This window comes from Crocuta crocuta, unplaced genomic scaffold (genome assembly GCF_008692635.1).
Source record: "Crocuta crocuta isolate KB4526 unplaced genomic scaffold, BGI_CrCroc_1.0 scaffold352, whole genome shotgun sequence".
Lineage (NCBI taxonomy): Eukaryota > Metazoa > Chordata > Mammalia > Carnivora > Hyaenidae > Crocuta > Crocuta crocuta.
Genome location: NW_027532169.1, coordinates 4,103,846 through 4,127,362, shown reverse-complemented (window position 1 = coordinate 4,127,362; position 23,517 = coordinate 4,103,846).

Here is a 23,517-nt window from a genome sequence, read left to right as displayed (position 1 = left end):
GGCTGTCCCCAAGAGAGAGGGTACGTGGGGGGGAGCGGGGGCGCCCCCCCAGGACCTGGCCGGAAGGTGGTTCGGCCTGGGAGGTTACGTGGAGGGGTGGCGACGCCTCGAGGAAAAAGAAAATGTGGGGCTGAGCGGGGTGAATGGGCCCCGAGCGGGCAGGATGAAAATGTGGCTCTGCAGAGTTGAGGGCTCTAGAAGCCTTGAGGTTCTAGAAGGTGGAAGGTGATGGAGCTTAAAAGGGAGGCCGGCCTNCGCAGGCAAAGCCCCACCAGAACAAAAGACGGAACCCAAAAGGAGCCTCGTCCCCTGGGAGACTTTCTATCCGAAGCCCTGGACATCTGGCCCCAAGGGGCAGGTTGAAAAGCCACGGCGGTGCCCGAAATGGGGCGTAGAGAGGGAGAGTCCCAGGCGATCCGTCCCCTCGCAGCCCAGCAGCAGCAGCGGCAGCAGCAAGCAGTTCGCACTTGCACGCCCAGAAAACCAGGGCAGAACGTTCACCGTCTCAGGCAAACCCGCTGTCTAAAGGGAATGGCCTCACGTCCCGATAAATAATACAAAGCCACCAACGTTTAGGAGAAGCAGAGCGGCACGGCTGCAGCGGCTACAGGGAGCCCGTGTCCCTTCCTCCCTAAGGCTGAAGGGCTGTGAGGAAAGAAAGGGGTAACCTGGGGAGAAGGCTGAGGGAGAGGGGAACCAAGCCTGTTCCCTGTAACAGCTGACAAAAGGGAGGAACGTGAAAGATCACAGAAAACGTGTTCTCCTCCCCTCATCCGAAGTACAGTAGGGGTCAGTGTCCCGGTTGTGACCGAGTACTGTAATATTGCAAGATGTCACCATTGAGGGAAACTGGGTAAGGGGTAGACAGCATCACCCCCCTATCCTTTCTTTTAACTTTTGTGAATCTCAGCGATCTCAGAATAGTTTTTAAAGCACAATACCCACAAAATCAAGAGCACACTGTATACACTGTTAGCTAACTTGACAATAAATTATATATTTAAAAAAATAAAAATAAATAAAGTACAATAAACTCAGTATCATGAAGGTATAAAGTGCCATGAGCGGTAAAAGGAAGGAGACTAATATATATATTTAAAAAAAAGGACAGAAGTGTGTGTGTGTGTGTGTGTGTGTTTAATGGTGCATGTGGCATTCGAGCTGGGCTCTGAACACACCTGACTTTGAAGGGGCAGGAGGGCTTTCCAGGTGGAAGGACCAGAGTAAACAAAGATGGAAAAACATTCTGCTTGAGGAACAGCTCATACCCCTTTTACCGGACAGTGCAGGGAAATTATGGTTGTCGAGAAGACTTGAAGTTTTATTGTGAAGGGACTTGAAAGTCAGCATGAGGACTTTGAACTCAGCTGAGTGTGCACCAGGGAGGCATTGACAAATTCTGAGCCGCCGAGCAACCTAACTGTGGAGTGTGTGATCTTGCACATCTCACTTTACCTCTACCGTTTTCCTTCTTTATAAAAAATGGAGTTTCTAGTGCCAGACTCTGCCTACAGAATGCATGGGGAGGATTGGGGGCAGAAAGGGAGAGGACACAGGGAAGATGGGTGAAGTGGTTTTGACAGCAGCCTCAGGGGAAATAATGACGGAATGGTGGATCAGGGGATGGGAGTCACAAGGAGAAACTGTCCAGAAGGACATAGGGTAGCACTGCCTGGTGTAGTTTCCCAAGGTTGGGGGCCTGATCCTTTAAGGGGTGCGGTGGCTTGGAGCCATCTTTACACTTCCACATCCAGCAGTCTGAAGAGGAATGATCCCTTGGTTCTGGGATCACATGACCCACCCACAAGTTGCAGCAAACTAGAGTCGGGGTGAGGGGACAGGGGCTGGCAAGTCTCTGGGGACTCTGGCTCCCCGCTGCTCCTCCTTCTTGCTCTGGAAAAGTTATAAACAAGCAGGCTGCCTCCTCCAGGTCCTGGAGCAAATACCAGGTCCCTGCTCAGGCATTTTTGTCATACTCACTCCTTCTCCTATAAAATTGTAGCAGCTCTGGAATCATTTTTGAGTACTTATGACGTGTTAAAAGGCAAGGGAGGATATATGGGAACTCTCACTAGTATCACCATAATTTTTCTCTAAATCTGAAACTGTCCTTAAAAAAAAAAAAAAAAAAAGCAAGGGAAAAAGAGTCCCTCCTATTTGTAACCCCAGCACTTCGTCTTGCTTTCCCTCTCAGCAGTGGGAGGAAATCTGACAACCTCCCCCACTTCTTCAAGGATATTTGTCAAATGCTAATATAGGCTACAAGCTAATGAGTTGTTTGGGGAAGAGCAATGAACCCAGGTAATCTTACGACCTCTCAGGCCCTCACTGCCTGGCTTACTTACACCAAAGGAAGCAGCAGAAACGCGAGGCAAAGGTATTCTACATCCATTCTGGGTCTTAGAGAGACGGGGGAGAGGGAGGTGCGGAGTTGGGCGGTGTGAGGTGGGTGACTGGCGGATTGCAATACGGCATTGTCATGTTGCATCAAGGTTCCTCATTGCAGACAGAAACCTGCCTCCACACATGAGCGCGGCCCCTCCTTAATCATCCGAGGACCCTGGTTCAGCAGTCAGCCTCACTCCTAATGACATTCTGTTAAATGGACAAATTCCTTTGAAGCCTTGTCCTTCTTTGAAATCCAATTTCGCAAGAAGCCAGATCTGATTGGGGGTAGCCATGGAAACCACACCGAGGAGTCTTTGAGAAGGTGGAGAGAGGCAAGGCAGAACGTGATAGTCAAGAGTCCTTTGCTGCTCTGTCGGAAATATCAAAGGGATCTGGAGAGGTTGGCAGCAGGCGAGTCCCTGCCCGGGGCCTGTTCTGTGTGGCTGGGTACCATGTGGCTGTCCTGCAAGTAAGCAGCCAGCTGTCTCCGCGCACAGGCAGGGGGATGGAGCAGAATACACAAATCCCAGATCTGTCTGCCTCCCTCTTCTTCCCCTCCCCCAGGCCCAATTCCAGCAAGATCTTAGCATCCCCTTCTAAGCAGCCTGCCCCTTAAAGGCAAACAACAAAAGAATGACAAGGTCAAAACACAAGGCCCCAGCAGATAAGAGGTCTTTTGGAGCAGAGGCCACAAAATGAATCTGAAATTCCTTGTAATTAGATAAGATAAGGGTATCTAAAGAGATGCAGAGCAGCCAGGAATGGAGTCCCAGCAGCACAACATGCAGAAAATATAGCGCCCCATCCACTGGGGCCCCTCACGCACTGTCAGCAGACAGAAGACACACAAAACAGGGCCCATGCCAGCCTCTGGGCTGCTTGGAGATGCCATCTACACGTTCTCGTGCCAGGTGGGCACTCACTAAATATGCATCCTTTGGGTGTCCAGGGAACTCAATCAGGAAGAAACAAAAGCATCTGGCACCCAGAATGGCATGGGATGGGAGCAACCACAAGCAAAGCAGGAGCCGGCTGGCATTGCGCCACCCTGGCTGAAATGGGTCTGGAGAGGAGGCTGGGGAGGGCAGGCTGTTGGACTTTATTCTGAGCTGGTTATTGATCCCTGGATGCTGGGTCACGACACGCGGCCGAGCTGACGTCCGCCCTGTGGATGCGCGTCTGCTGCATCTCAGCCCCTCGGTCCCAACCCCATCAACCGGGTTTATTGACTCTTTTATTGACGATGCTGGGGCCTAATGAGGACAAGAGCTGCACACTTCATTAAGGACTGTGGAAGGAGAGATGATGCATCCTGCCCGGTGCCAAGAACCAGTCTCACTGCGTGCTTTCTTTGCAGGGCACCAGACACCCAGCCTCATGCCACCCCTGAAGTAGAGGAGCCAGCCACAAGGTGTTCACTTGGGCTCATCACTTCAACGGCCTTAACATGCAGGGTGTCTACCACTTTCCAGAAGCCATGCTCTTAGTAATTAGCTAACCTTTTGACTTAGGAGGGACCTATGCCCACATTCACACAAATGCACTTTGATGGTCTCCCTTGCCAGTTCACACCCCTAGATTCTCTGCACCAATACATACGCTAAAATAAGCGGGGTCTTATATCATATCAGCAAACATTTCATTGAAATGAAATTGAAAGCAGGTTTTCACTGAAAGCAGGTTTTCAATGACGCGCAGGCTCAGAACAACAGAACACGGGACTATTAAAACTCAAAAGACTCTTCAAGTGATCAAGTTCAAGTTGAGGAACAGACCCAAAGCTCTGCCCATGGCCACTCTGCTCATTGGAGCTGTGCTGGCATTAGAATCCTGGTTCTCTAGCACTGGGCCAAAGCTCTTGTAAACTGAACACCTGAGATGGATAAACATAGTCCAGGGATAACACACAAGTGATCTGGGAAGCCATCGTTGTTGGGGGTCCCTGCATCTAGTTCTTTCTTTGTTCTTTCTCTTATCACTCCCCCTTCTTATTATTTTTCCCCATGTTCCCCAATCACTTTTTTTTTTTTTTTTTGGTATCTTCTTGGCCTATCCCTTAGACCATATTAGACAGCCCCCGTGGGCACTGCTGAGCCTAGCAGAAACCCTAAAGACCAGAGAGGTTGCTGACTCTGACATTCTCTGTCTTTGATTGGCTCTCTTGGGAATCCGAAGTGGAGGGGGGCACCAAGAATGTGTCAGCTGTAGCCAGATGAGGCTGTGCGCTCTGAGTGAGATGTGCAGGCAGTCTATGGGGTTAATCTGCATGGGAGGCAGGTGGGGCCGTGGCCAATTTTACATGCTAGATATTTGCAGACATGATAACTTTGGGAAATGATACAGAAGAGTAACCATTTCTTTGGGGTGATTAAGGAGATTGAAGGTAAATAGCAGAGGGAATAGCATTTTTTTTTAAGGTTGAACAGGCTTTCTTTGGTTTCCTTTCATCTGTTATTTCAAAGGGTAAAAGTTTAAGACCTCTAAGCCCCTTCCTTTATTTCTGCTCTTTCTTCTCCCTTACTTTACTACAGATCTTAGAACTCAAGGTGGAGGTAGGGGGATTCAAGGTGAGAGAAAAGGCAGTTATTTAGAATCTGATAGAAAGCTCTGGCTTGTGCTGCACATATGCACACATGCTTTGGAAGAATAACTCACACAAAGAGGAGTGATGTAATCTGACCAGAATCACCAGTAGTCACAAATACCAACACAAGGCACTACCTGGAGTCAGAGATAACACCAGCAAGGGCTGATTGTTTCAGTGTAAGAAAGTGGGTAAAAATACCTTTCCCCAATGGAGATCCTATATATAATGACCTTCGGATCCCCAAACTATGATTTTTCCTTGCTCTCAGAATTGCATCAGTGACTATTTCAGTTTTTTCCTTTCTCAATGGCTGTTCCCAAACATTCTTGGGCTCCCCTCCTAGCAACATTTTCTGATCATGTAAACCACACTCTCTTTCATATACAAGACTGCACTCTTAGTCTTACTACAAAACAAAACAAAACAAAACAAAACAAAACAAAATCTTTCCTTCAACGCTGCTATTTTATCTAAATCTCACCTTTTCTTTTCCTGTCAGAGCTCATGACCTGTCTCCTCACCTGCCCACCTTACACTATTGAGGTGACCCTCTCCCAAGGTCACTCATGCTTCTCAACTGTTCTCAGTCTTTACCAACCTCTCTCTGCAGCATTGAGTGGCATTAGCCACTTGCTTTTGCTTTCAGCACCCAGCTTCCCTGGCATGGCACTATCCTGGTCTTCCCATTTTTCTTTTTTTAATGTTTTTATTTTTATTTTAGACAGAGAGATAGAGCGCGCGCGCACATGCAAGTGGGGTAGAGAAGCAGAGGAAGATGGAGTGAGAATCCCAAGCAGGTTCCAGGCTCAGCATGGAGCCCAATGCAGGGCTTAATCCCACGACTCTGGGATCATGACCTGAGCTGAAATCGACTCAGGTGCTCAACTGACTGAGCCAGCCAGGCACCCCTCTTCCTGTTCTTCTTAACTAATGTTACTCTGCCTCCTTTTCTGCCTGCTCTCTTCATTTCACCTCTGGTCACAGGTATTCACCAGAGGTTTGCACTTGCTGTTCTCCTCTCCTTCTTCCCTTTGGGTTTCTCCTTGCTCTCCGAGTCCCCAGTGGTTTCATTCTCCCACTGCTCTTTCCCCTTCATGCACATTACTTCTCTAATTTATACCTCTGTCCCACATTTCCACCTGGATATCTGAACAATTCCACCAGTTTGTCATTTCCTCTTCCTTAATCCTGGTAATGGCAACAAAGCTCAGTTAAAGAGCTTATGAATCAAAAGACCTGTATCCCAATTCTGCCTCAGCCACCTACCAGCTCTAAGACTCTGGGCAAAGCTCTACGATCCTCAGCTTCCTCATCTGTAAATTGGAGATCATAATCCCTCCCTTGCAGGGTAATTGTGAGGCTTAAATAAGATGGCATATGCATGTAACATATGGTATGTGCTCAGTAAATTTTAACAATTATAAAGGAATGGCTGTTCTCCAGTAACCTAAGCGCAAAACGTGGGACCTTTCTTCATCCTCATTTCAAACATCTGCCAAGCCTGCCTGGCTTACCTTCTCACCAATGGCTTTTGAATTCTTACCCTCCTTTGCATCCTGAGTGTCACCACACTGTGTTGGGTTCTTACTACCTTTGTTGAGAAGTGATATTGAAATGCCTTCCAGTCTAGCCTCTGGCATCCAATCTCTGTACCCATCACCCAAGTTCCAGAACACACATCCCAAAGCACCAGCCTGACCCCAGCAAAGAGGTGACAGAGTACAGTGGCCCTACAGTCAGACAGTCCCGTGCTCAAGTCTACCACCTGCCTACTGTGAACTTAAGCAAACTACTTATCCTCTCCATGCTTCAATTTCCTCATCTGCAAAATATTGGAAGTATTTTCAAGGTGGTTGTGAGGATTCAAAGAGCTAATACGTATTGTGCCAATAGCTGTCTGCAACATGGTAAGCGCATCACAAATGTTAGCCGTGGCTATTATTTCTGCATTCACTGCAACAATCAGCACCTGAGAGGTATCAGTAAACATATATCCTGAATCATCCACAATCTCCCACTTGTTCCCCCTTGCTCACTAAAGACCTTTGAGGAGGGACTGGCCAAGATAGGGGTGTCATTGGTTTCCAAGGATGAGAGTTTTTCCTCTTTATGAAGCTAACTTGCCTTTAAAGAGTTGGAAAGAGTGGTGTTCACTTCCTTAGCACGAGGCTCTAACAAACTGGGATAATCGGCCCGTAGACCCTCCCTGCTCTATCTGTTCTCCAAGCCACATGGCGAAAACACTCATCTGGAAGGCATGAGATAGTCACTCCTCTTTTCACTCATTGTGCCAGAAACCAAGTTCCCACTATAAATACCAACCCCAAAAAGGGCCAATCAGAAGGCAGATTATGCCCCCCTGGGTAGAGTCAGTACATCTTTACTCCGGAGGGCTGCCAGCTGGGCTACACTCTGAAGAAAGGGCTGGGGTGATGGTGACAGGGAGGGGTGGTGGACTAGGGATTAAAGCAAACAAACAAAAAAAAAATGAATGAGAAACTGGATGAACAAAATGAAGAGATGGAGAAGGAGAGAGAAAACATGAGGAGAAAATAAAGAGATTCCCATGCTTTGGAGGATGAGAAACTAAATCAAACAGATTCGCTCCATTTCCCGAGTTGTAATTTCAGGATACACCGTGTTCCACCCCCAAGGACACGGAGAAGCTTCGGGGAGTGGCTGTAAATTCCTAAAGAAAAGTGCATTTTGTGAAGATTCAAGCCATTATTATCTGCCGCTGTACTTTTTAGCATATGCACTATCAACACAATGACATGTCTTATTGAGTAATACGTGATACTCCACATCATGTGACTATTGATGCAGAATTTCCCTTTTCAGAGCTCAATATTCCAATCAAAGCCTGTTGCATCACATCATTGAGACCATCCACTTAATGACAAGTTGTAAGATGCATATTGCAGAATATTCATGTTCATTTTATGCTCACAGTGCTTAAAATCTCCTCTAAACAGCCTCTGCTCTCGGCCTATTAAGGTGCCTGTGTTATCTACTCTCCATTCAATGGTGTGGAAAATATTGTCTTGAGACTAAAGAAAAAAAAAATTGATGGTCACAAGCCGAGTCAGCACTTGTGTTCTTTTCTTACTCTGTTGAATCAGGTGTTATTTACCTCTTCCAACACCTGGGACTCCTGATAAGCCACTCCCCTGGTATCTTTTTCCAGGACAGTGCTGTGGGGTCTTTGGAAGAAGCAGGGATCCTTCAGAAACTGTATTGTTATCAGCACAATTCACACACCTACCAGATGTGCAGAATCGAAACCACCAAGGGCACTCGGGCAGAGGAGGCTCCTCCAGCTCCATCTGGCCGCTCTGAGATGTGCTCACGAGTCAGAGAAGGTATCACAGGAAGAAGAGCTCCACTCAAGACGGGGGCCCATGTGCCCGTGAGAAGAGGTCTGTATTCTGACAAAGTTGGGGTGCCCTTTGGCTCCCTCACTTCTGCTATCCCTGCACCCCCAGCCCAGAGCCCTCCTCCCCGCCGACCTGGCTCTCCTAAGAAGACCCGCCTATTAGACACAGGTGGGCTCTTTTCTCCATCTCTTCCCCTTCCTCTTATCTCCGGGATGAAGCCCCAGGACTCAGGCTGGTGAAGGAGAGCAATTGCCCCTGGCAGCCGAGAGTCCGGCAACAGGGCCTGTGACTTTGCCTTTAAATATCAACCACACACACAGACAACACACTGGCAGCATGAGAGGTTTCCATGGTGACAGAATGCAGGCCATGACCTCTGTAAATGTAATCAGAGCGCTGGGATTGGTATGTGAGACAGGTTTAATTTCTCCTCCAGTGGAGGCTCTGTGGTCTGGGCTGTACATAGGCTTCGTACACTGACAGACAACCTGTTATCTTGGCCAGGGCAGCTCTGCACATGGCAACCCCCTCTGCCCCAGAGCTGCTTCCTCCTCCTTCTGAGCGCACTGCAGGATGGGAAAGGTCACTGGGGACCGGAACAGCAGTCGTATCAACACCGGGCATCCCTGCCCAGCATCCTCTGGAGGTGTGGCTGTCCCTTAACTGAGGAGCAGCTGTGGCACGATCCAATGAGAGCTAAGGACTCAAAACGTTGGCTGAAGTTTTCATCTCTGCTCTGCTACCAGCACCATGACCTTGAGCGAGCCATTTGACCTCCAACTTTGAACATCTTCCCACAAGAAGGAAATGCCTGGGGGTGAGGAGGTGGAGGGCTGCTAAGGTCCCCAGGAGAAGCTGGGACCCACTTATGCTTCTTGCGGGGGGAGTTCTGCAACTCCCAGTGGAACTTGGCCCCTGGAAGTGAGTTTTCCATCTCAGTCACTACGGTGTCTAGCCCTAATTCCACGGCTGTCAACAGAAAGTGTGGGGACTGCCATCGGGGGACCTCAGCAGGACTTCCTCACCTCTATGCTCATTTGGAAACAAAACCAGGATGTGATTTTTTTCAGAGCTAGCCTAGAGTAGGAGTCCAGAGTTTTGACAGGAAACGGCCTCAGAGAAAACGCAGCAATCTCAGAGGAGAAGCTCACAGCCTCTTGAATCCCACTCAGCCTCANTTTCGCTCAGCATAACACCCTCAAGGTCCATCCATGTTGCTACACATGGCCAGATTTCATTGTAGCTCAGCAAAGAGCTACTCTGGCAATTTCAATGCTGGCATCCTCTGATTCCGTTTGCCGGTTCACATGAGACGCTGGCAGATTTCAGTTACCAGTCACTCTGCTCCTCCAATTTCTTTCACTGCTTCAATATAGTGCTCTGGAAACAACAACAATAACAGCAAGGTTTGGGTTAAGAAGAGATTCATAGAGCTGTGTGACATATTTTTCTTCCCAAAGGGAGCAGACCATTAAGATTTTTCCATACAGATTCTCAACAAAGAACCTCAGGATTTCAGAGCTGGAAGGGACTTTAGAAACCCCATAACTCGGGGCGCCTGGATGGCTCAGTCAGCTAAGCATCTGACTTCGGCTCAGGTCATGATCTCACGGTTCGTGGGTTCGAACCCCACGTTGGGCTCTGTGCTGTCAGCTAGCTCAGAGCCTGGAGCTTGTTTCGGATTCTGTGTCTCCCTCTCTCTCTGACCCTTGCCTGCTCACGCTCTCTCTCTCTCTCTCTCAGAAATAAATAAAACATTAAAAATTAAAAAAAAAAAAGAAACCCCATAACTCACAGGGGAGAAACTGAGGCCCAGAATACAGTGGTGTTATGCCCAAGGCATGGCAAATTCATGGCAGAACCTCAGGGGTGTCAGGGCCCCACTCTGTTCAGCTAAGTACTCATTTACCTCCTGGATGCCTTTGAACCTCAAACTGAAGCAGAGAGGAAGTGGGGGAGGATTCAAAAGTGGTTGTTGAACATTAGAATCAGGAAATGGTGATTTGGCTGAAACTACAGATAATAGCACTACCACTTCCTGTGTTAGCTGATGCCCAAGAAGGGAAGATGGGGGAAGATTCCGGAGGAGAAAGTAGTTAAGGGACAGGATTGTGGGCTTCTACACAATCGTCCCCAACCAGTCCTCACTGTTTCCCTCAGGCCACTGAGGGGAGCATGAATCTGATTGTTCAGGGGGTTTATTGGTTAGCGTCCAACACAGAATCATGAAACCAAAGAATAATGGAGTTTATAAGAACTCCAAGAGAATATCTGGTTTGGCATTATGTCTCCTGGTAACTAAACTATCTAGGACGGGTAATTTGATTGTCTTTCCTTTTTATGAAAGGACCCAGCTCCTCCACTGTGAACGAGGAAATGAGGTTCCTCCCAGTTCTAACATCCAGAATTCCATGATCGTAAAAGTGGAGACTTCCCAGCCTTTTCCAGTACCCTGGTACAGTGTTTGATTACATAAATGGTAATGCACATAATGTAAGTGGCTTATTTCCTCGGCCCCAAGTTTAGCACCACACGTGCGACAAACACCAAAGGTATGTTCAACTCCCCTGGATTTACCATGGACTTCAGGCCAGAACTGGCATGTGCAGTGAAAATTCTTCTAGTGATTTAAGAAGCAGGAGGAGGAAACCTGCTGTGTTTTACTCACATCAGTCCAACTTGTTAATACTCCAGCTAACAGGGCAGCTTGAGCCAGGGAAATCATGTTGTTTGGACTTGAGGTTTAGTCCTCAGTAGACCCGTTGGCTTCACAAGAAAAGGAAAACAGAAACAACACACCACCAAACATTTCTATTCCTTGGAACTTTGGTTAACAGCAACTGCAAAAAAGCCTTGGGAATTCTTGGGGAACCTGGGTGGCTCAGTGGGTTAAGCTTCGACTCTTGATTTTGGCTCAGTTCAAGATCTCATGATAATGAGATTGAGGCCCAAGTTGGGGTCTGCACCGACAGAATGGAGTCTGCTTGGGACTCTCTTTCTCGCTCTCCTTTCTGCCTCTCCCCCGCCAATGCATGTGCTTGCGTGCTCTCTCTCGCTCGCTCTCTCTCAAAAAAAAAAAAAAGGCCTTGTGTATTCCTTTAGTCACAAAGAGAACCAGGAATACCAATGTGGATTCCTTCCTTCTCTCTTTTTCTTCTTTTTTTTTTAAGTTTATTTGAGAGAGATAGAGGCAGAGAGAAGAGGAGAGAGAGAATCTCAACCAGGCTCCACACAGTCAGCACAGAACACAATGAGGGGCTCAAACTCACAAACCATAAAATCGTGACCTGAGCAAAAGAAACCAAGACTAGGATGCTTAACCAACTGAGCCACCCAGGCACCCCCTTCCTTCTTTATTAAGCTCCTACTATGTTCAAAGCAGTAGGACACAAACATGGAAATAGTATGGCTGCCCCTAATATTTGACCTGGTAATTGTGAAATATTCCCATTCTCATGATTGGATCTAAACACATACCTACAAATGCTTTATTAATTATATCACCTTCATGTCAAATGACAGAGCCACGATCTATAGAGACCAAAATACTTGCTTGTTTAATGTCTCAGTATTAACTAAGTGCCCAAAGATGTCAGGTGTTAAGACAGAGGTTCCCGAAAGAAATGCTCAATTAATGTTCCACATGGACCATAAGATGCAAGCTAAGATTCATCCCATACAGAGCCAGGATGGGCAACTGACCTCATGATGTGGTTTGAGGAATGTCGAAAGGCCATCTGTACGCCAGCTATCTCCCCCACTCTGATGCGCCACATGCTTGAAATTCTTACTATGAGGGTCTTACCTTTGAGTAAGGTACTGTCTCCAGAAAGTCTGAATGAAAAGGGGCATACTCCATCAATTTCATTTCAGCGGACATGAACTGAATACCTGGCATGTGCCAGGAACAGTGTCAGGTAGTGGAATTCATAAATAAATAAGACATGAATTATCTGGCAGGGCCAACATGTTGCTACATTCATACTCTTTATCCCATTAGTACAAACTGATTTATCAGATTAGTAGCTGTCCTGAGGGGCTGATATTGGATACAGGCAGGTAAATTTTGATAGGACATGAAAGCAGGAAACGTCTGGACCACTGAGGATTACAGAAGACATTTCAGGACTGGGTGGATATTAAAAATTAATTAAATATAAATTTTAAAATCGCCTGAGGGACTGGGTACCAAAGAAGGATGAACAAAAGGAATCTGAAGGCAAGCAATGCTTATTTCAGAAGTTTCTCCCTAAGACCTCTGATCATTGCCCTCTGGAATCTTCCATCTTTCGTCAGCCTTACACAATTCCTGGCATGGCTGTGGGCTTCCTCCATGGCTTCTCTTTGTGCTCGTAAAAGTTTTTTTCACATGGGCTCTCAGGTATTAACAGGTGAGATCACTTTAACAATCTGTCCCTAAGGGCACCAGATGCATAGCCCATATGTCTCAAATGCAATTATCTCAGTCCTTCTTTCTGATATTTCCAGGGTCATTTCACAGCTTCGCATCACTTCTGCCTCTGCCAACTCATTCGTTTTTGTTTGTTCTCTTGGCTCGTTTTGAAAGTCCTGCTTCTGCTCTGCTGTCCCTGAAATGTGACACTTCCTACCCCTCACCTGACAGAGACTCCAGTACTTCCAAGGGCTGCGTCAGGAGGATCTAAAATAATCACATGGTCGGGCGCCTGGGTGGCTCAGTCGATTAGGCATCCGACTCTTGGGTTCTGCTTTGGTCATGATCTCACGGTTTGTGACATCGAGCCCATGTTGGGCTCTGCACTGACGGCATAGAGCCTGCTTGGGATTCTCTCTCTCCCTCTTTCTCTCTCTTCCCTTCCCCTGCATTTTCTCTCTCTATCTCAAAATAAATAAATAAGCATTAAAATAAAAAACAAGAAACAGATGCTGCCTTCCACTCAAATTTTGTCACTGCTTCTGGCCCACCTGCAGACTCTATCGTTACTTTGATTATCTTTCTCTCAATATTTTCATTGTCTTTCTGACCACCTGGCTTCTTTAAAGGGTCCCTTGTATTAATCAGGATTTTTGCTTGTATGAGACAGAAACCCAATCAAATAGCCTTAGGCAAAAAGGAAAATTAATTATGACCAAGAATCCAAGGAAGAGTTGAATATTGAACATGGAAGGTCGGGAACATAACTAGATCTTAAATGCAACTGGTCTTTGAGTTTCTGATTCCATTGTTGTTTTGGCCATAGGGCAGGCTGTCATTGGCCCAACCTGGTGAGTTGTATGGCCACGGAGGCAGTGCCACATCAGAACCCAGCAGACCCTACAGAATCCAAATGGGTGGAAATGGGAGAGAGAAATTAGGAGAAATTCCTAAACAACATGAACCGTTGTTTCTAGAAGTAGGTAGAGTTGTTGAGCAGAAAGAGCAACCTATCCATCATACCCCCTATTCTTCAGATCTACCTGTATGGTCCTCAGTCACTATAGAGAAGGCTCAAATTCTCTCTCACAGGACTTCTGGGCCCCTGAACATCAGGGATGTGGTCAGATAGGGAGCTTAGATCCTTACTCTGCTCACCGGAGCCATAGTTCCAGCCTGACCGGGACTCGACTCTACTAGGTGTTATATTTTTGGTTGTGAAATGTGTAAGGTGGACCTAGATTCACAGAGATAAAAACTCACCTTACCTTAGCCAATCTTTTCTTCTTCCATCTTCCCTAGGTCAATAAATGGATAATCCAATTGTCCTACCTAGAAACCTGAGAGCCATTCATTCCTCTTTCTCTCTTAGCCAGTGCTACGGGCTAAATATCTTTCAAACTATCCACATCTCTCCAGCCCTGCTCTCACCCTCCCCGTCCAGGCCAGCATCACCTCTTACTTTGCAGCCCTCTGGTCTTATACTCAGCAACTTATTTTCTACCTTATAGCCAGTGATCTCTCTCTCTCTCTTTTTTAATCTGCTCATGTCCTTCCTCTAATTGAAATGTTAGTAGCTTCCCAATATTATACTTCCAAATATGGCTACCACCACCGTGCTTGATGTCCTGCTTATCCACCCTCCCCACCCTCCACATGGTCCCCTTATTCTATGTCATCTTCAGTAGCCCAACTTCTTTCAGTTTCTCAATGAGTCACACCTTGTCCTACTGTCATTTTTTTTCACATGTGCTGTTCTCTTTGTTCCCTGCGCTCCCCTCTCTGCAGCACTCTTCTCCCTACCTTTCATTCAGCTACCATTCATTCAACCCCTACTCATGCTTCAGGTATCAAACATCCCATTTCCTCTGGTCACCATCCTTGGCTCCCCAAGTTGCCATGTTTCCTTCTTGCACATTCCTGTAGCACTTAAGACCTGCCACTCAAAACTCCCCTTCCATCTGTGATTACTTGTCTATCACCCATCTTCCTCTCCCAATTGTGAGCTCCCTGAGGTCCAGACTCTTCCCATCTTGTTCAGTGTATCATCAGCACCTACTATGCCTGGCACATAGTAGGTCCTCAATAAATGCTTACTGGGAAATACTGTGAGGTAAATCTGTTGGGGTTTAATTACACTTGTACTTTGACTTAGTTACAAACTTCAGGACATTTAGCAGAGTACCTAGAACTTGCATATACCATTTACCTAGATTCATCGATTGTTAGCTTTTGTCACATTGCCTTTACTATTTCCTACATACGTAAATTTACATATTTTTTCAAACCATTTGAGGGTAAGTTGCAGACATCATGGTCTTGTTTCCTTAAATACTTCAGTAGTATTTTCTGAAATAATACCCAGTACAGTTATCAAAATGAGGAGCATTAACAAAGATAAACGATTCTAATTCAGAAGAAAGACATTTTTCTTTCTTTTTTAGAAAAGTAGAAATATTGGGGCAGGGTGGCTGTCCAGGATTAAGTGCATGCATTCACAGGGTCACCTCCCTGTCTCCTTCCTCTCTCTCTCTCTCTCTGTCTCTCTCCCCTCCTACAGGGGTTATTTCAAAAACTGCAGCTGTGGTCAATCAAAGAAGGGGAGTGTTATGCCTGCTGGTCCCTCAGTGCCCCCACTTGCTCCAGTAACTTCTCTGAACCCCTGTCCCTATCTGGCCCCACCCACAGTCCCCTGTTGGGAGACTGGGAGCTCCCTGAGCAGGACGCCTTTGTTCCCACAGGCTCCGGAAGCAAGAGGAAGCTCAGGCTACCGGAAGTGGAAGTTGGAAGGCCAGGTGAGGCACAGGAAGTGGGAAAGATGGCTCCTGGGACCCATAATCACGCGTGGGCCTTTCAGAGTCTCAGAGAAGGAAAGAAGACAAGCCGTGAGGGTAGAGTAAGATTTGCACACCTTGGGTCCTGGGACCATCCTGCTCGGCTGAGTGGAATACCAAACGAGGGTGTCTCGGAGCCGCACTTCACCTCAGCCAGGCAATCGACAGGAGAAGCAGCGAGCGAGACCGACAGACTGTCACTGGCAAAATGAACTGTCACCTCCCATTTTTCAGAGGCGCGGCGGGATGAATTGCAGCCTTGAACCGTGCGGCCTGCTGCTGATTGAGTTCCGCTGTCTTAGAGCCCCTTCGAACAAGGCGAGTTCATTTCAGACTGACGTCCCACCGCTTATCAATTTAGGAGCCAGTAAAATTAACCGCTTCGGAGCTGATTTGCTCCCTCCCCTTGCTTGCATCCCGCATCCAGAAAGGTCACCAAATAAATCTCTCTGGGTCCTGCTAGCATAATACGCAGCGTGGAGCCCAGGGTCTCAGAGGAGAGTAAGCCAAATGGAACCCAGGCCCGAAAGGTTGCCAGGGCCCCCCTCACAGCCCCCGGCCCCTGGCAGTGCTGTGAGAAGCCAGGTCTTGGCTCGCTCTACTGCTGTCCACGTCAGCCTCTGCTCCCAAGAGATACCATGGCCGGATAGGGCTGGTGGTCAAGATGGTAGCAGAAACCTCTGGGCTCTGGTTAGCACATCTGCGATGGACTGAATGTTTGTTTTTCTCCCAATGGATATGTTGGAACTCTAATCCTCAAAGACATTAGTATTTGGAGGTGGGGCTTGGGAGATAATTAGGGTTAGATTAGGTCCTGAGAGTAAGGCCCTCATGATGGGATTAGGGTCTTTGTAATTAGAGTAAGAGACACAAGATCTTTCTTTCTGGGCCAGGAGAGGATACAGTGAGGAAAAGAAGAGAGCCATATGTAATCCAGAAGGAGGGCTCTCACCAGGAACCCAACCTCTCCACCAAGAGAGGACAGGCATCCTCTCCTCAGACTTCCGGCCTGCAGAACTGTGAGAAATATTTGTTGTTTAAGTCACCCATTCTATGGTATTCTTCGGTGACAGCCTCAACTAGGACAACATCCTCAGAGCCTTATACATGGGAGGCGCCCGATGAATATCTAGTAAACCAAGGAGGACTTGATATTTGCTCTAGTATCAATGATTAGATGGAAAAGTTGACACCAGAGAGCATGGACACGGTCTTGGTGGGGGCAGGGAAAAAGATGTTTGTCTAGGGATGTCTTTACTGTCACAGCCATTGATTGGGCCCTGGTCCATGCTAGAAACCCACTGGCAATTCAAAATACAGCTCTTCGGAGCACAGCAGAACAGAGTCCTCTGTCTCCAGAAGAAAAAGTGCCTTATGCCCCCCCACCGCCCCCCACACACGTATAGCCTGCTTCTGTTCACAAAGGCCCATCCAATAAGTCTAATTAGCAAATCTTAGGGCTTCTCTCCTCCGCGTCTAGGGCACAAATGCTTAATTCAATGTGCTTTGAACCTCTTCTCACCAGAGACAGTGTGGCAGTGTGTGTTTGTGGACAAACAACTGAACCACCCTTAGGATGATTTGAAGGTTTTAAAGTGATTTTAAGCGGCGCCTGGGTGGCTCAGTTGATTGAGCATCTGGCCTTGGCTCAGGTAGTGAGTTCGAGCCCTGCATTGGGCTCACTGCTATTAGCACAGAGCCTGCTTCGGATCCTCTCTGCCTCCCCCTCTCTCCTTCTCCTCCTCTCACTCTCTCTCTCAAAAATCAATGAACATTAAAAAAAAATAAATAAAGGGATTTTAAGGTGAAGGCCAGATGATGTCTATGCCCTAACTACTATTTGGCAACAGGCCAAATTAATGGTTTCCACTGCCCAAGACAATGTGCTCACATCCCTGTTCCCAACCTAATGGTTTCTTTCTGTGTGTACACTGGGCACTTTTGGCCTATACCTGGAGTGAGAAGACCCAGTTTTCAAATCTGCCTCTACTTTCCTTAGCTATAAAACTTGAGCGAATTGCTTAACTTACCTAAACCTCATCTTTCCTTATCTGTAAACATGCAAGCTTATCACAATGTGCAAAGAACTTTGAATATGTGAAAGCCTCAGTAAGTTACAAAGTTGTGTACAGATGCTGGGGTGTATTCATTTTAGCCTCAGCAACAAAAGAAAAATAATGAGGATAAAGCCATACAGCATCTCAAAATATGATCCAGCACTTCGACTTCCGGGAATTTATCCCACAAAACCACTCTGCTGGGCAGAAGGATGGATGTATGAAGAATCTCACCGCAGCTTTTTGAAAAATCAGAGATGGGGGTGCCTGGGTGGCACAGTCAGTTAAGCATCTGACTTTGGCTCAGGTCATGATCTCACGGTTCGTGGATTTGAGCCCCGCGTCAGGCTCTGTGCTGACGGCTAGCTCAGCCTGTTTCGGATTCTGTGTCTCCCTCTCTCTGACCCTCCCCTGCTTATGCTCTCTGTCTCTCTCTTTCAGAAATTAATAAAACATTTTTTAAAAAAATTTTTTTAAAGAAAAATTGGAGATTAACTGAATATTGTCAATAGAAGGTTGGGTAAATTATGATGCATGTATAGTAGGCAACACTGCACAGTAGTAGAAATAATATGATAAAATAAATAAAAAACCCTTACAGTTTGTTAGAGTCATGCATCAGTGTCAACTTATATAAATTAACAGGTGTGGTTATCACATCTTTAGATGCTTGAGTGGAATGACTGGAGAAAAATACGTCCAGCTAAACCTTGCAGAAATAACCTGAGCTTTACACAAAATGAAATCATCCTACATGTAATAGTTGCATTTGTCGTTTACTATATCATGGAAATCTTTTTATGTCAGTCCTTTTTTTACTTTTATAATTTAAAAATTTACATACTAGGCGCACCTGGGTGGCTCAGTCGGTTAAGTGTCCTACTTCGGCTCAGGTCATGATCTCATGGTCCATTAGTTTGAGCCCACATCGGGCTCTGTGAGGACAGCTCAGAGCCTAGAGCCTGGTGCAGTTTCTGTGTCTCCCTCTCTCTCTGCCCCTCCCCCACTCATGCTTTGTCTCTTTCTCTCTCAAAATAATAAATAAACACTAAAAAGAAATTTTTTAATTTGCATACTAAAACATAGGCCATGGGTTATAAAGATAGTTCTCTGGGTTAACTATTAAGAAAAGGAAGGAGATTTGTAGGCAGCTTACCTGTGTTTTTAGGAATATAAATCTATAATATTTTAGGAGTGTAAGAGCAGCCTCTGGTTATAAGTTGAAACAGCCCTAACACAGGAATCAGGCGTCCAGCACGCTTGTCCCAGCTCTACTATTAACTTACAACAAGACATCAACCAAATCACTTATCTGGGCCCCAATTTCCACATCCAGAAAACGAAAGTGTCCAAGTACATGTTCTCTAAGGCCCTTTCAAGCTGAAAATTCACTGGTTCTATGAAATCACTTTTCAAAGATTAAATAAAGGATGCTCATATATAATAATAGTCTCTGGTCATTTCTGGCACAGGAAAACTTTAACAAGGCCTTAAATACTCAACTTACATTCAGACTAGTATACGAAGAATTTTTTTAAACTTCTTTTAGTGTTTTTATTTTATTTTTGAGAGAGAGAGAGAGAGAGAGTGTGTGTGTGTGTGTGTGTGTGAGTGGGGGAGGAGCAGAGAGAGAGGGAGACACAGAATCTGAAGCAGGCTCCAGGCTCTGAGCTGTCAGCACAGAGCCCGATGTGGGGCTCGATCCCACGAAGCATGAGCTCGTGACCTGAGCTGAAGTCAGACGCTTAACCGAATGAGTCATCCAGGCACCTCTAGAATTTTTTTTAATTTAAATAAAAAAGGTACCTGCCCTCAAGAAACCTATAATTTAAAAAAAAGAGAATAAGACAGTTGAATGAATAGTAGCACAGGAGTACCACGTTTTACAAAAGGAATGTATGAAGTAGGATCATTGAGGTAGATGGGCGGGACTCAAATTTGTGTTCCTGAAGCCCTAGGGGTCCCTCAGAGGATTCCAAAGCCGCTTTAGGGATAAGACAACAGGTTCAGGAAGTGGGTGCTGCCAGCTCCATCCCTGGCTTGATCACAGAGATCTGTGTTTCTCTGCATGATGCATCTAAGAAATCTAAGAGAAACTCCTAGCGAAATAGAGTGCTGCAATAAAATTGTAAAAAAACACTGGCCTGGATGATTCTTTGACCAGTTCCATCTTTAAGGTTTCACATTCTATGGTTCTCAGATGCATTGAAAATAGGTTTGTATATTCTGCACTCAGTTTCACTTGTACATAGGAAATTAACTTCATAAAGGTTAATTCTCCTGTAAAACAAATAATTATTTTGTAATATGAATAACGAACCCTAAGTGTATCTGTTTAACACACTCAGCTTTTCCTGCCCTGGTTTTTCGGAACATGAGACACAGTTGTAATTATAAAAGAATTGGATGCGAACATGAGGCTGGCAAAGAGGATATAAAAAAGATTCACAAGATCCCTGAGACGCCATGGAAAAGCTGTTGGTTTCATCAGTGAGACAAGACACTGAGCGCTACCACTGAATTAGGTAATTTCTGTTTCACAGAACACAGCTCAGAAAATACATGGTAATGGCTGCAACTGCTAAGTGCTTTCCATGTATTACTTCATTTAATCCTCCCAACTTCATGAGATGGGGATTATTTTCTCCTCATTTTACAAATAATAAAACTGAAGCCAGGGTTGGCAAGTACATTGCATAAGGTCACAGAGCTAGAGTCCAAACCCAGGGAGGCTGACAGCAAAGCCCATGGTCTCTGCCACCACAAGCGCTACTCCACGTTGCTACTGGTGACCCAGATGCAGGGCACACAGTTTGCCCTCTGACCACTAAAGGAGTTCAATGGGACTCTGCCTCTAATTCTTCTATAAATTTATTTTGCCTCATTATCCAATCACAAAGAGGGTTTTTCACTTCTGTTATCAAAGCTGACCCTAGATCAAAATTATGAGGTAACTAGAATTTGTTCTTCCCCCACTGAGCAGCTCCTTCTTCGTAACAGGAAGGAAAGCAATACTGCTTCTATGAAATCTGTTCTGATGCCTCCAAAAAGAATTGATCGCCCCTTCTTTTGTGCACACACTGAGAGAGAGAAAGAGAGAGAAGGAGGAGGAGGAGAGGAAAAAGAAAAAAAAAAACTTTCTTACTCAGTTTACATTAATGCCCAGAGAGATTGTACTGGCCCTAGGAACCAGGACGAATATTTATTTCTCTCTGTATCCATAACACCCAACATTGTGGGTGCCCAGCATATAATAAGCTTAATAAATATTTATTTGTTTGAAAGAAAGAAAGAAAGAAAGAAAGAAAGAAAGAAAGAAAGAAAGAAAGGAAGGAAGGAAGGAAGGAAGGAAGGAAGGAAAGAAAAGGGGGAGGGAGGAAGGAAGGGGGGGAGGGAGGAAGGAAGGAAGGAAGGAAGAGTACACTCATGTTGCCCCCAACTTTCTTAGTGTGTCCCCTCACCTCGTCTCTTGAGATCCCCTTCCTGCAGTCAAACTCTGTGAACACCCCCTTTCTCTGCTCTCCGCCCTCCAGACTGATAGCTAGTTAGCTAATCCCATAGGTAGTGAGTGCTAATGAGATTAGCTGTGGTTACTATGTTAATGTATTCCTTCTCTTGGTAATGTATTTTTCACTTTAACTGGAAATAATTCCTTGACCTAATGGAGCCATTTCTAACGGCGAACACACCAGGCCAGCATTCAGGGTGGATGAGGGCTGGGAGATAGTTGACAGTAAGGTTTCAAGAACTCCCGTATAAGGACTCCTAAAACCATGTCACCCACCCCACTTGTGTTGAAGAGTCATAAACATGGCACAGCACATAGATTCTAACACTGAGAGTGTTGTGTGTGGTCTCTGCCCTGACCAAAGAGATGAACTTGGATCTGCCCCCAGATTGGGGTTCTCCCACTGACCTTCAAGCCAGCTTAAGGTCACCTGCCTGACAGACCCTCCCAAGGAGAAAGGAGCTGGCACTGTTTGATTGGCATGAGGCTGGACGATCAAAGGGACAGGAGCCATCTAATAAATCCCTTACACTGTGCCGAGGGGAAGCTGTGACCTAGAGAAGCAGGTGAGCTTTTCAAGGCTAAGAAGTTAGAGCCAGAATTGGAACTAAACGCTTTATTTCCTTGAGCCACTAATATACGGTAAACTTGCTTTCTCACTTCTTTCAGAGGAAACGTGGCTAAGGCTTCCGGACAGCAGCGGACAGCATCATCCAAATCTCAGGAAAGCGGGTTTTTTTGTTTGTTTTGTTTTTTTAATTTTTTTTTTAATTTTTATTTATTTCTAGGAGAGAGAGAGATAGACAGTGTGAACAAGGGTGGGTCAGAGAGAGAGGGAGACACAGACTCTGAAACAGGCTCCAGGCTCTGAGCTGGCAGTCAGCACAGAGCCCGACGCGGGGCTCGAACCCACGAACCGCGAGATCATGACCTAAGCGAAAGTCGGACGCTTAACCGACTAAGCCACCCAGGCGCCCCAGGAAAGTGGTTTTAATTAGGGGAACCTGATCCTCATCCAGAATCCTAGGTGGAAAATGTAATAGTTAGCTTCCCAGCTTCTGCAGGGCAAGAATAGCATACCAGAAAGAGTGGGAACGGATACCGAGTGCTAATTGATCTTATCCAGTACATTAGGTACTATATTTTTAAAAACCTTTGTCAAGTTGACAGAATTGGTATCTTGTTTTTATTTATATTTATGTGATTATTGGCTAAGATGAACTTTTAAAAATGCCCTTATTGGCTTCTCTTTCCTTCTTTTGTAAATTACTAGTTCTGCTCCTTACCTATTTCCTTTGTGGGTATTTGTCCTTTTTTTTCTGTATAGATTTTTAAGAACTCTTTATATATTAAAAAGTATGACCCGCTAACCAAAGACAATTTTCAAAATGTCAGATTTTGCCAGGAGCCAACCGTGATCTGATTACCCCATCTGATGGTCCCTTTGTTTGGCACCCCTTCAATACTTACACATTGGGTTTGTTTCCTAGATATTCCGCTTTACTCAGTGTGTGTACATGCCTTTCCCCCGACCCCACAGTCCCAGCAGCAGAACTGAGTTTGTCTGTTGGAGAGACAGACCACTAGAGAGCTCTGCAGATGTCAAGGACAGACAAACACCAGAGGTATGGGATCTGGAGTTGAAGGTACAGATGCCTGAATGTGGGTGGTCTCCCTTGTTCAAGAGTATAATGAAGGTCTAAATACCGTGAGGTCAGTTAGCAGGATGGGTAAGGGAGTCAGATCCCAGATGACAGGAGTCTGCTCTTCAGGAAGACATTTAAAGTCACATCACAAGTTAACAAAACACATCTGAGTGGTCTTGATCTTCTTTTATACTTCCTGACTAGGTAGGAGGATGTGGTCTCAGGAGCCAGCACTGCAGATATGAATAAAATGGCTTTAGCCTCTTAAAGAAGTAGTATATAAAGTCACTGCTACACTGAAGTCCTTAACTGTTGTTGCAGATATTTAATTGTATTATATGTCTTATCAAATATACTTCCTGTAGTTGGGCGGATTCTATAAGTAGCTTACCTAATACTCACCATTCTTTATTTCTGGCAGAACTGCATCTCACGAAAGAGGCTGAAAATACCAGATTCTTGCTTCCCCAGGTTCCCTTGAAGCTAAACATGGCCATATGACCCAGTTCTGGCCAATGAGAGGTAAAAGGAAGACTATATTTTTCTACTAGTTGAAAGGCTGAGTACATGCGAGGCTCCTGCCCTTTCCTACATGTCTATGAACTTAGTTGTGTGAGGACATGATTTCTTCAGCTATGGGAACCATACCACACCTGCCTGTAGATGAAGAGCCAACACATAGGATAAAGAAAAAAAAAAAGGATGAAAGAAGTCTGGTCAGTTGTAG